The 13,059-nt window shown below is 33.6% G+C and overlaps 1 protein-coding gene and 1 long non-coding RNA gene across 3 annotated transcripts in view; both read right to left on the bottom strand.

Annotated features, from left to right (window-relative positions):
- LOC111085388 overlaps positions 1–7,174 on the bottom strand; it is a 9,810-nt gene extending 2,636 nt beyond the window's left edge. Inside the window, exons 1-3 of the long non-coding RNA XR_002610238.1 lie at positions 7,107–7,174; positions 2,387–2,519; positions 664–833 (exon numbers count right to left, since the gene is read on the bottom strand). This is a non-coding gene — a long non-coding RNA (uncharacterized LOC111085388). The remainder of the gene's footprint in view (positions 1–663; positions 834–2,386; positions 2,520–7,106) is intronic.
- A 4,732-nt stretch (positions 7,175–11,906) lies between these two features.
- The window catches only part of LOC111085387, a 25,424-nt gene continuing 24,271 nt past the window's right edge, over positions 11,907–13,059 (bottom strand). For both annotated transcript variants that reach the window (XR_002610236.1, XR_002610237.1), the window contains exon 5: positions 11,907–11,981. The gene's annotated coding sequence lies outside the window, so the exon portion shown is untranslated. The remainder of the gene's footprint in view (positions 11,982–13,059) is intronic.

The following is a 13,059-nucleotide window of genomic DNA, read 5'->3' as shown; positions in this document are numbered from 1 at the left end:
CAACACCATCTTAATGGGAAAACGTATGCAAAATGTGGAAGGTGTTAAAGAAGACATCGACATGTTTTTTGCTTCAAAGCCAAGTGATTTCTTTAATCAGGGGGATTAACAACCTGATTGTAAGATGGAAAAGCATCATTGATAAAAATGGAGACTATTTCATTTAATGTTGTTCGGGTTTCTTCATCTGAAAACAAAGCGACATTAATTTCTTCACGACCTAATATTTTAAAACAATAGCTATTAAGTCTTGATTCTTATTTTTCAAACGTCTAGTTGTCTTAGCGTTGGGTATGAATACATTTGGCAGTGTTTAATTTTACTTCTTTTTTTGTTGGTGCATTTTAGTATCCACGATTTCTTGCTAAACAATGGAGGTTCTAGAGGTGAATTTATTTATTTATTGGAAGACAAAATAATCAGTGGTTGAAAGTTACTTAGCAACGATTCCATACAGTTTGAAATTTGGTATAACACATTTTGGGTCCTCGGACTAGCAGATCACACAGTTATTTAATTACTCATTAGGCTATATTAAGTGTATAATAGTTGGTACACAGTCAGTTAATTAGGCTTAACTCTATACAGATATCCAATTTTCTTTTACGGAAATTGGTAAGTATTCGTATATGTTATTTAAGAATATATTACAGACTGCCATACCAGTATGAATCCAGAACTCTGTCCATGTATTTCGGTTTGTTTGTTTTTTGCAGAAATCACTTTTCAGCTCTTCCCAAACAGACTGACGTGACTTATCACGAACGTTATGTCTGCCGTTTTCTTTCTTTTTTGTAACATTCATTAATTTCATATACGTTGTAAAACAACTTCTGTAAAACAACAAATGCAGTGCGGGTTAAAAAGCACAATACACATGTTTTGGTTGATGCACAGTCTTTATGTTGAATTCTATACAACCTACATATGAATGAAAACCTCGCATAATTTTCGTTGTTATAAAGCAAACCAAACGTGTTTATATACCTACAGAAAGCAATAGTTTTATAGTTCACACTTGTTTGTTTCTGGGAACATAATTTATGCCATTTTAAATATATAAAACAATGATTGTGTTAATTTAGAACACTATTTTTTTACAGAATATGTATACATATAACTAGATCTTTAAATAGTTTTCTTCAATGTTGTGGTGCTTATGATGTTCACAACATATTACAACCTTCAAGTTTAATTTCAGTTTACTTCACTCAAATTCTCTACGTTACGCCAGTTACTCCCTTTTGGTGTCCTTTTTACCTTTAAGCTTTGCTTACTTTAATAACTTTTTCAAAATTATCTTAATGTACCTAAATGCAGTTAACGTTATTGTTCTTTCTTCATTTCTTCCATGTCACAAATGCTTTGTATTAGATGCCGTTTGACATACATTTTTTTTTTACTATTCTCTTACCTGTATAAATATCTGTTCTTTAACAAATAAGTTTATAATGTAGATAGAAAGAAAATAAAGAATGTTTACACTGTAAGGAAAGCTCATTTCTTTTGAAAACTTTTTGCCGTTCGCAAACTACTATAACAGCAAAGAAATACTTCAAGCGTAAAAATCAAGCAATATGTGCTAAAATTGTATTTTATTATCAAAGGTACCAAGATAATCCTGTTTCAATTTCTACCAACATAACTTGATAAATATATCAACCTAGATATCAGAAGGGAGGAATAGTAGGTTAAGATTTAGTATCCTTTGATTTATAATTTTTTTTATACGTTATGGGTTGCGGAAAATTTTTAATTTTCAAAGATAATAACATTTAAATATCTTTGAGACTAATATTTAGGTTGGAACTAGAAGGAAATAATTAACTACATCAGTCGAATAACAATTCGCAATGCAACTGAGGCAGACGTAAAATGGGTTTTTTGCCTTTAACTAAAAAAAAAAATTCAAAACAGGATCCGGATCCCAGATTCTGAGAGATCTGACAGAAGTTAAACACCGAGTATACCTTTTAAGAAAACAAAATGAATTGTGATGGTCCCTTATCTCATTTTCATTATAAATAGTACGAATGTTTCTTACTGATTCTTATGTATTAAAAATTCCAAAACGTTCGCAAAAAACGTGGCGCGAGTAACTCATACAAAACATAAAACACTAGCAGTAGAATTATTTCTATGTTTTGTTTATTCGGGCTTTAGTAGTCACGAATTATTATTATTGTTTTAAAGAAAACTTGCGCTACGATCACGAAAACAAAAATCAATTTAACAAGAACTCTCATGATGTTAGTAAACCCAAACCAACTTTAAGTTACAATTTTGAAGTACGAACAGATGAAGAAGTACTGCTAGCTTAAACATTGACAAGCACATTGTTTAGAATCGCAAATTAACAGAAATATTGTGATTCTTTGATACTTACTTCTGTTATCTGAACAGCGTTCTTAACGTTGAGGTTCGTTGAAGAACAAGTCGTTGGACGAGGCGCACGCATCCTGTAAACGCGTTCAGCTTAGCCAGACGAAAGTCCACAGACGCCGGATGACAGAAAGATACTGTCGGCAGAGATGGAGCTTTAGTCATTGTTGAACACAGAAATGCATGCGCAGTAGCAGAAGAGTGGGACAAAAAAAGAGGAAACGAAAGGCCCGAAGGAGGAAGCGAACAAAAACTAACAGTAGGGGAGAGGCTGGGACGCCGACTTTGAGAGGTGGGGTGAGAAGGGGAGGTAAAACTGGATCAACACCCTACCAATAACTTCCCAAGGGAACCTACGTCACGGTTTTTTGGTCACGACCTTGTGATGAATTGTTATCCACACAAGATATGGCTGCGCGTTTTCACAGGGGGCACGCGCCCTATGATTAAGACGTGCGCGCACCACGAGCTTTGTCGTGTATACTTTCCGAGGATCGACCACACTCTCACATCCCCTAAGCAAAAGAAAAGTAGTAGCGCGTGATCGACGCGTGCGGTAAGAGGGGAGAAAATTAGACCACATCAGCATTGACCTGAATTTAAAAACGTTTTCAAGTTTAGCAAACAAAAAAAATTAACAGATTGCGAAAAGCTCGATGCAACTATAGAAGAATAAAAAGAACCGGAAGGATCTTTTCAGGCATGGGTCAAAGAAATGGTGTTCAGTAAAAGTAAAATCAGATGCTTTCAATTCCGGCAACATGTCTAACTCTTGGAATCAAATAAATTTTACCGTTAGATAAGCTTCAAGCTAAGTGTCTAGGTTAAATTATAACTATTTGCATTGACCAATCACGTATAAAAGGAACACGCTCATTTTAGAGGCCCCACAGCCGTCGAGGTAACAATGTACCAGACAGCAGCTGCTAGACCACTGCTGCTAAACACACGCGCAATAGGTGTAGGAGGTATTATGCCGTGTAAATGTGCGTTATGATATTGGTTCATACATAACAAACTAGGGTTCTGGACTTCAACTGTAAAAGAAGCTCTCACTTTCAAGAATGAAAACTTCACAATTATACTTTCACAATCCACTTTAAGTTGGTATAGTCCAGATAAAAGCTTGGTCCATTCGAATTTCTAATAGGTCTTTCTTGTCTTAACGATAGTTGGAATCCTAGCTCGTGAACAGACCGATATAATCAAATAGACAGAACAGATGGTCACGAGCTGCGCAGCTGCACACGAATACGTGATGTCGCGTCCTGACAACTGTAAGGCAAACAAACATTAACTGGATGTTAAGCCGTGGCCCAACCTTGGTCCTATCAAAAAAAGCGTTATAGATTGTTTCAATGGGTCGTGTAGAGTACTGCGTATTAAATACCTCTGTGCTTAATAATTATTTACATTTACTACTCCTAAACTAAAAATAGTTATTAATAATATGTGGATATTCAAATTTTGAAATCCATCCGAATTTACAAAATTCGGTCGCATCCTAAGAGTACCTAAAAGTACCTATTGATTTGTTTGTTCTTACTTTCTGTACAAATGGCATTCGCCGGACAATCTTTTATTTTCAGTTGTTTCGAAGTAATACTCAGAGCGAAATTAATAATTCTGGAAAAAATGACTTGATAAAAGGTACCAACTCAAATTAAGCCTATCTAAAGTATAAGGTTTATCATCAAATTTACGAGATAAAATCAACTTAAGCCTATCTAAAGTATAACGTTTATCATCAAATTTATGAGATAAATCAACTTGTCCTTAAACCGTTTTATACCGCATAATAACATTTCACATAGTTGGATCCTTTAAAACTGATTCATAACAAATTCACTAAATGATTCAAAAATTAAAAAGAACAATATAATAACAAGTAATCGAGTTAAGAGTTATGATTTTCTTTTCAAATTATCCCAGTGCAACTTCCCTAAGCTAAACAACTCGGAGAAAATTCAATGAATGAGTGTTAGATTAAAATATAGTTTCATAAATGACAAAAACGTGTTTGAATTTAAATGGAATACACGCGAATAATTATATTTACCAAACACTTTGCAGAAATAGTTTCGGTTAACAATTTATAGTAGCAAATGTTATAAATGTTCATAATGGTACTGCATATAAATCTAAACGTATGCTGGGACAGTTATGAGTGAAGTCCTTTTGATAGTGAGGATTTTGCCTTGGCTTTTTTTTTTTTATAAATAAATTGAGGAATTCTGTAGAAATTATGTTTAATACACTAGTGGTCCAGGATTTCTATGTAAAGGAAGGTTCTTAACGAGATGATGATCCACAATATCCCGGTTAGGCCAAATGTTTAGCATGTTGGTAAATGGGCATACCATGTTACATCAGGTACATATCAATGTGCTTGTGTTTTATGAGACTCCTGTTAAACCAGTGGTTTACATTGTTGGTAATCTAAGCAACCATGTTACATCAGGTACATATCAATCTGCTTCTGTTTTGTGAGACTCGTGTTAAGCCAGTGGTTTACATTGTTGGTAATCTAAGCAACCATGTTACATTAGGTACATATCAATCTGCTTCTGTTTTATGAGACTCATGTTAAGCCAGTTTTTTTAGCGCGTTGGTAATCTAAATGTACCATGTTAAACCAAGTACTTATCAATCAATGTGTTGTTGTTTCATGATATCTTTTTCAAGCCTGGTGTTTACTGTGATGATATTTATGCTACACCAGCAGGTGTATAAATTACTGATAATAATGACTGTGCATATCAATACCAGCTCATTAACGTTTTGTTTTGCTGCTCTAACAACAATGTTTAAGTTTTTAAATTACAGATCTGTGAAGTTATCACAAGGCCATGGTCAATATTTAGGCTACACTTAATTATATTTATTGAAAACGCAATTTGTATCAGCTGTTCAAAAAGCTTTAAGAATTTTTGGAACTGACAAACTAAAATAAAGTTACTTGAAAATTATGTTTACATTCCAGAAGATAAATCTGACAGCCTAAGATTTGAAAATTAGTTAAAGTTTATAACATGCATATCTAAACACTAAATAGAACATCTGACATACCTTAACCAAGCATAAGCTTGTAAAGGAATCACGAAGATGTTATGGTGAAAGACAAAGTTACAAAAAGGTTTTAATGTGTTTACTTCTTTAAAGTTTCATTAACTTTATCACACAATTTTATAATTCATTCACACATTGAGAGTGTTATTATTTTATCTACAGAATGATGTTTGGCGTTACCAATCACGCAACCCTTTGTCAGACTGGTAAACGAACCTTTAGAAGAATCGGCAAAAATCGATATCAAAGCTCCTGTGCAGTAGATAGTAGAAGCTAAGATGCTAGACAGCATGTTAAAGGACCAATCAACTGATTTCCAGCTGTGAATCATAAAACTCAAGCAATCAGCCATATATTTTGAGTTACAGAAAGATAAGTTTTTACTTTGTAACTGTAAGCAAGTTGTTTAGCTTTTTACCAAGGATTAGGCCGAAAGGGGACCCCAGGATACAGTGCGAGACCAGGAGACGGGGGGGGGGGGGACAGGGAGCAGGTGTGACGCACTTCCGTTTGTCTGGCTGATATAAAGCAAAGGGTTAAAAGCCTTTCAGTTAGGATATTCATGAGTGAACAGGGACTGTCATTGAACCGATTCCTTTTTTTTTTTTCACGCCAGTTACACACTCCCAATTTTAACTGTAGCACAGACGCAATGAAGTGTAACCGCACGTGTAGGACTAAAGACAACCCCTACCTTCTGGCTCCCTAACTTTTTCTACTGCTAGCTAATCGGCTTGGTCGTTTTAAAAATGAAGAAATTAACACTCCTACAGTAACATCTGTTTTGAACTGATATTTCTCTTATTGCGAATGTTGTCTACAATGACGCTTTCGAATTTTCAATATATTTTGCGAAACATTATTCTTCATAACTCTGTTTTAAAAAACGTGTATTCAGAAATTGTTGCTTAACAAAGCTGAGATGGATGTTTTCTACAGGCTACCAATTAAAATTTGTTCATTAATATATTTGTATTTTATAAAATCAAAGTATAACAGCATAATTATCTTAAAATATAAAACACCTAGATTTAATGCTAATGTTGGTTTCTTGACTCATTTTTTTCTGATGAATCTCAGTTACAACTAAATGTAGTAACAGTAGAGACGCAAAGGTATTTTTTGTATTAAATTTTAAAAACACAGTTTGAGCATAGGCGAGTTTGGAATCTACTAATTACCTTTTACTACAAATATATTTTATTCAATCTGAAGTTCTACCAAACGAGCAGCTCTGATTGCCACTATTGATATACTGTGATAACAGATGTCTTTGAAAATCCCTTCCGAGGAACATCTGTTTGTTTCCGGAGAGATGGAGGCCGACTATCATGCCTCTGTAAAAGTCGGAAATATTATTTCTCTCACCTTTGTTTTATAAACTAGCCATACTTAGAAAACTGCATTTATTAGGCTTAAGAAGAGAAGTCACTTGGCTCATCATATGGTGTTATTTTGCATATGCAGACAAATGTAGTGTTTTGCAACTTTGTCTGTGAAGGTCGTAATAAAGCGGCCAACGGGCATTCATAGAGCAAGGAAGAATAGTTTGGAAGCAACTTTTATAACTAGGTAAAAGAGAAGTAGTATACACGTCTCATGAGAAATAAAATCACAGAAAAATAATATATGGAAAAAAAAATCTGGCCACTTACCTTTAGTGAAAGTCTGAAGAAAACCGCATCCCAGTTGATGAAGTTCTTCAACAGTGATTGGGATTCAACTACCTCCAAGGTAATTATAAAAAGTGTCACATGAAATCAACAATCAGTAAAAAAACCTATTATTTCGTGTGAAAAGTAACTTCTGTGGTGTTTAAGTGTATACTATGGAGTTAATAACTTGAGAACTATGGAGAGAGAAGTTAAAAAACACAGCTGCCTTGAATGTCACATTAAACTCGCCCTTCGCAAATCATACGGTTTTGAAGTTCATTTCAATGTATCGGGGATATTATACTTAGAACAAACATGCAAGTAAAACAATAAGGAATAATGTTGAGATAATACAAAATTAATTTCTGTTATAGTGTTATTACAGGTATGTAATAAAATGTGCACTTTGACTTCGAGATAATTTTCAATATTCATATTATTTTTCAACACTCAGGAGGTGCTTCTCACTTGAATTCTGATTCATCAGAAATGGGTTTTCCGAGGAAACTACTCTAAAATCAAATACCGTCCGTGAATACTCGATATCTACTGTTAATCTTGATTGATACCAATAATTAGATACATCTTTAAAAAAAAAATGAGAAATTTGAATGTTGAATAATTTCGGAGATAATATCAGTTTTTTAATCAAGTTTAAATGTATGTCATAAACTTTCATTTCTAGTTAACATAAATTTTAATTGTAATTCGATTTCATTATTAAGCGTTAAGTATTTTTCATGAATAATATTTATTTAGTTGAACGATTTCGTACCGTTTTCGATAACTTACTTGGAGCAGAATAACGTTATCTTGATGTTGTTGTGAATTCAAAGTGAAATGTAACATTTTTTTTTAGTTTATCTGACTATATAGCCAATAACGCAAAAACATTATATTAATCAAGAAGACAAGTGCGTTACTGTAACTTTAAACAACTAGGCTAAAAAAAAAAGAAATAATACCACACGTAAAGAACATAATATTCTCATAATGAGCGGCATCTCAGAGACGGAAGGGGGCAAAACGACCATGACACAGACTTTTCAATTACAGGGAAAGCAGCCAGTCAGCAGCCTCCAGCGTCACAAGAGCTTTGTCCGGCTTTTAACCGAATAACGGTATTGCATGTCAACCTCATAATTCACTGTAGCTAGAAATATGGAGAGTGTTCAGAGAAATCAAGTCGCGAACCTTGGACCTTCTGAACCAGAAGCTGGCATGCTAATCGATAGATTAGACTCACTATCTACGAACGTAAAACTCGCACAGCTTCATTTTCTTTTATCTGTTATGATAGTCACGATGCTAGAAAATAATCAACCATAAAATTATTTTATCAAAGCAGTTCCTTGAAACAACTGAAAGATCAGAAATATGCCAGTCATATTTTGTAACTGAATATTTTGCTCAGTAAAGCAAGAAATACCAGAGCAGTATTGTATTAAAATCCACACAATGAGTGACAAGAAATAACTCTCAAAATCATTCAACAGTATTCTATACACGGCTACTTCTTTCCTTATTCAGTAGAGGCTCTAAAGGTCCATTTTATGTTTTTAAGTTATGTTTTGTAGTTTCGTTTTTTGTGGTACTTCAGTATAGTCTGTATACCAGCTGAAATATACAGCTAAACTTCTAGCAACCAAGTTTAACGCGAGAAAACAATATGATATTACTAAAAGAAATTCATACATTCTGTTTACCGCCGAGAATTGAACCTTGGATTTAAGCGTTATAAGTCAGTGAGCTTACCGCCGGATAACACAACGGATAATTCTAACAGCTTAGACTGAAAAGAGGCAATTTTACAGCTAAATTAAAAAAGCAGTTGATATTCAAAAGAGATTTTTTTTTAAATATATAGTTGCGATTAACAACACTCCGGCAATTGAAATCACCAAATAAAATTCAAGTAGCCGACGTTAATGATGCAAACACTAGTAGCTGTGAGTTCGGTTTGTTTATGAATGTCGCGCAAAGCTACATGAGAACTATTTGCTCTAGCTGTCTGTAATTTAGCAGTGAAAGACTAGAGGCAAAGCGGCTAGTAATCACCACCCACCGCCAACTCTTGGGCTACTCTTTTACCAACGAATAGTGGGATTGACCGTCACATTATAACGTCCCCACGGCTGAAAGGGTGAGCATGTTTAATGGGATGGGGATTCGAGCCTGCAACCCCCAGCTTACGAATCGAGTGCTCTAACCACCTGGCCATGCCGGGGCTAGCTGAAATGAACAAAAATATTTCAATCAATTGAGAATAAAAGCAACATTTCAAGAAGCTGAAAGTATCAAAGAAAATTCAAGCAACTGCAACTTACAACGAAAATTTAAGCAGTTGAAATTAACGACAAAAAATGAAGCAGTTGAAATTAACGACAAAATTCAAACAGCAAACATCAACAACGAAACTTCGAACAGCTCAAGTTAACAACGGAAATTCAAACATCTAAATTCAACAATAAAATCCAAGCAGCTGGGGTTAAAATTTCAAAGAGTTTAGATTTTGTCGATTGAAAGCTGGTAATAATAACATAACTTCAATTGGTGAGTTTAACAAAAGAAATTCGAATGGTTGAAGTCACCAGTGACGAAACCCATAGTAACTAAATCTAGCAAGTCTAGCAGCTGAGATCGAAAAGAAAATTCAAAAAGATTAAAAACCTTTTGTTTATGTAATTGAGGATTATCAGAAGGATAAGAATAAAGAAAAGAAAATGTTTCTTGAAACTGAAATTAACAAAAGTCCAGCATGGGAAATTAATAAAGTAAACAATCAAACAGATGATGTTAGCATCTAAAGTTTAAGCAGATAATATGAACAAAATATATTTCTGGCACCTGACAAAAAAAAAAAAACTTACTTTTTCCCGTGTATCCCAAACTAAATGTATTCTTATCTTTCAAACCGGTATACATTAAGATAAATAAGCATATACATTCATGTAGAACACATTTTATATTTGAAATGATTATGCATGTTTTTTTGCGTTGTCTTTTTTTTTTTTCCAACAACATTACTTAGTAACCTCCATGCTTAAAAATGTGATAAAAAGCATGGTATTGAACAAAAGTTTTTTTGGGGTGCTAATTATTTCTTAAACGCCTCTCATTTTGAATTCGAAATTGGCAAGTTAAAAGGAATGTCAATTAAAAAACACATGCAGCATTCGTGGCTTTCACCATAAATTTAAGGCTATTGGTTTCTAATGCTTCGTCCGCTTTCGGCGTTTAAACCCTAACATTAGTGTTTTGGACTAGCTTTTCACCTGATCAACATAAAATCAGGAAGTACGCTGTAGTAACATGTGCGCTAAGTTTAATGAAGATGTTTTGTCTGTCTATGTTAGCCGTCCCTAATTTTAAAATGATAGACTAGAGTGAAAGAAGCTAGTCAACCTCACTAATTGCCAACTCTTGGGCTTCTCTTTACCAATGAATAGTGGGATTGACCATCACATTATTAAATCCCACTGCTGAAAGGGCGAGAACGTTTGGTGACGAGATTCGATCCCGCCACCCGCAGATTGCGAATCGAGTGCCTTAATCACCATACCGTGCTAGACTCCTTTTAATAAAGAAAAAATATTCCTTTACCCCTCACGAAAACATAAAAATCATTAGAATCCATTATTACAAGCGTTCTGTTATTCACGTTTGAAAAGCAGCATTCTCAGTACGGAAAAACAATTATACAAGCTGTACATTACTTACTTACTTAAATTTTCACATGATATAAAAATTACTAAAATCCATGAACATATGAATACTAGCCACCTATAACGAAAATTATTTAAGTTTTGTTGCTTATTCTCGAGATAAGCATGACATAATGAAGCTCTTTTGTGAATGTAGTGTAGAATGTGCAAATAAACATTACACGCCTATTTTACTCTAAAAAAACTCGGTTGGATAGAAATGAATATTGTGTCGCTAACCACTGCATGACGATGTATAACATAATTCTAAAAATTCGACCATAGAACAGCTTTTCAATTAATATTGGGTTAGTAATTGTAAAACCAATTTCAAGTCCTTTATCACTATCAACTGTTAAATAATTACTTACACTAAATATTGTTTTCTTCTAATATTATTACAGTGTGTTTTATATTAGTGTGCATGTGTGTTGGCATTCAAATTAGGAACGACAGGTCGTAGATATATTACGATTTTAATGTATAAAATCTAACAGAAACTTGTAAAACAGTTTTATATTACCACATATTTCTAGTGAAGTATTTTATCCACATATAAACTGTGGCACTGTTGTATGTTTTCAGATACAGTTTTCAGGCTTCTAGCCTATAACGACCCGAGTGTTATTACCAAGCCCGTGAAATTTCGACTAAATTCTATAAAGTTGTTTTTCAGCCGTTATCAGCTGGTTTCTAATCTTCTTTAGTAAGTTCATCCATTTGATCTCCTTTTTTTGTCCTGTGTGTGAATTAATGTTATTTTGTGCTAGAAAATCGGTGATTATATTCACACCCCAAAAGTTCTTTGGTAAATGGGTCCTTTATTCTTTCAATATTGTATTTTACGTAACGACCCCATTGTTCGATCCCTTCGTAGGACAGAACGCAGATATCCCCCTTCTGCAGCTTTGCGTCTAATCACAACAAAATTATGTCCATTGACCTCATCTTTCAAAACGAGTTTTACCAGCTTCTCTCTGTGTATTTGTCTAAGAAGCACACATTTATTTGAACTCATAACATTTCGTTCACCTAAGCTTCACACATACAATGTTGTATTACCAAGGACTAATAATTACTAATTAAATGCACTTACCTCATTAGTACTTGTGCAGTCCCCGTTTCAGTACTTGAGATGATAGATGAAAATAACACAAGTAGAATATGATGACTGATGCATTTTATGAAAAAAAAAGTTCTCTCACTATTTTTTCTTAAGTCTTATTCATTTATTGCTTTCAAACACTTATTCGGGTTAATGCTGAAAAAGGGTTGATACTGAAACATAACATCTTTACTTTCACGTACAAAATTCTATAAAATATATCTAGGATGTCCTTCCCTCCATTACATGACCAAATCTAAACAGTGTGTCAGAATGGTCAAAAAAAAAAAAAAGAGGATGAATTTTCTTTAGACTTTTGCACTAACTATTTTATTGCACTCGTTAAACATACTACCAAACAAGTCATATTTATTTGTCGGATATACATTAGTCGACAAACAAAACAGTTTAATAAATATCACTAAAATTATTTATAACAACAAAGTGCTCAGGCGATTTATCAATTTTATAATACTGGTCATAGTAGAAATTTTCAGAGAAACAGTAGCTAATGAAACGCTTTGAAATGTATCTGAAGACATTAAACACGTGACTAATCTAGAAACGCGTCAATAATTTCAAAATGTATATCTATTACACATGCATGTGATGTGTAAACACAAGTTCAACACAGGTTGAGGAAATGTTCAGAGATAATAAAAAAATTTGGCTTATGACATGTTTGATAACACGATACATTGTTTTTTTACAGAATCATGGTGGCCATTATATTGTATAATTCTTCGCAAAACATACATAAACCATCTTGAATGTAGGCTTAAGTTACAGATGGTAAACCACAATGCTCAATATCAGTTGGCTCTCCAAATAAAAATATAAACAAACTTTGCGATTGTTTAACCTATTATTTAATTTTGATATCTTTGTCGCCTATGCGGTTAACTATATATTTCTTTTTAGGGTTTTGATACAAACATTTTGCTTACGACTTTATATATGATTGCGACAAATACTTATAACATGCAACGACCACTATATAACCATGAAATATGAAAATATTGTACATTTTTGTTCATCTATGCTTGGTACAAATAATCATTAAATATGGATGATCGTCACTTGTGTGTCGTCTAAAATTTAATATAATTAAAATCAACGTTTCATATTTACACAATTTTAAAAA

This window comes from Limulus polyphemus, unplaced genomic scaffold (genome assembly GCF_000517525.1).
Source record: "Limulus polyphemus unplaced genomic scaffold, Limulus_polyphemus-2.1.2 Scaffold362, whole genome shotgun sequence".
NCBI lineage: Eukaryota > Metazoa > Arthropoda > Merostomata > Xiphosura > Limulidae > Limulus > Limulus polyphemus.
This window is presented reverse-complemented; position numbering and strand designations above follow the sequence as displayed.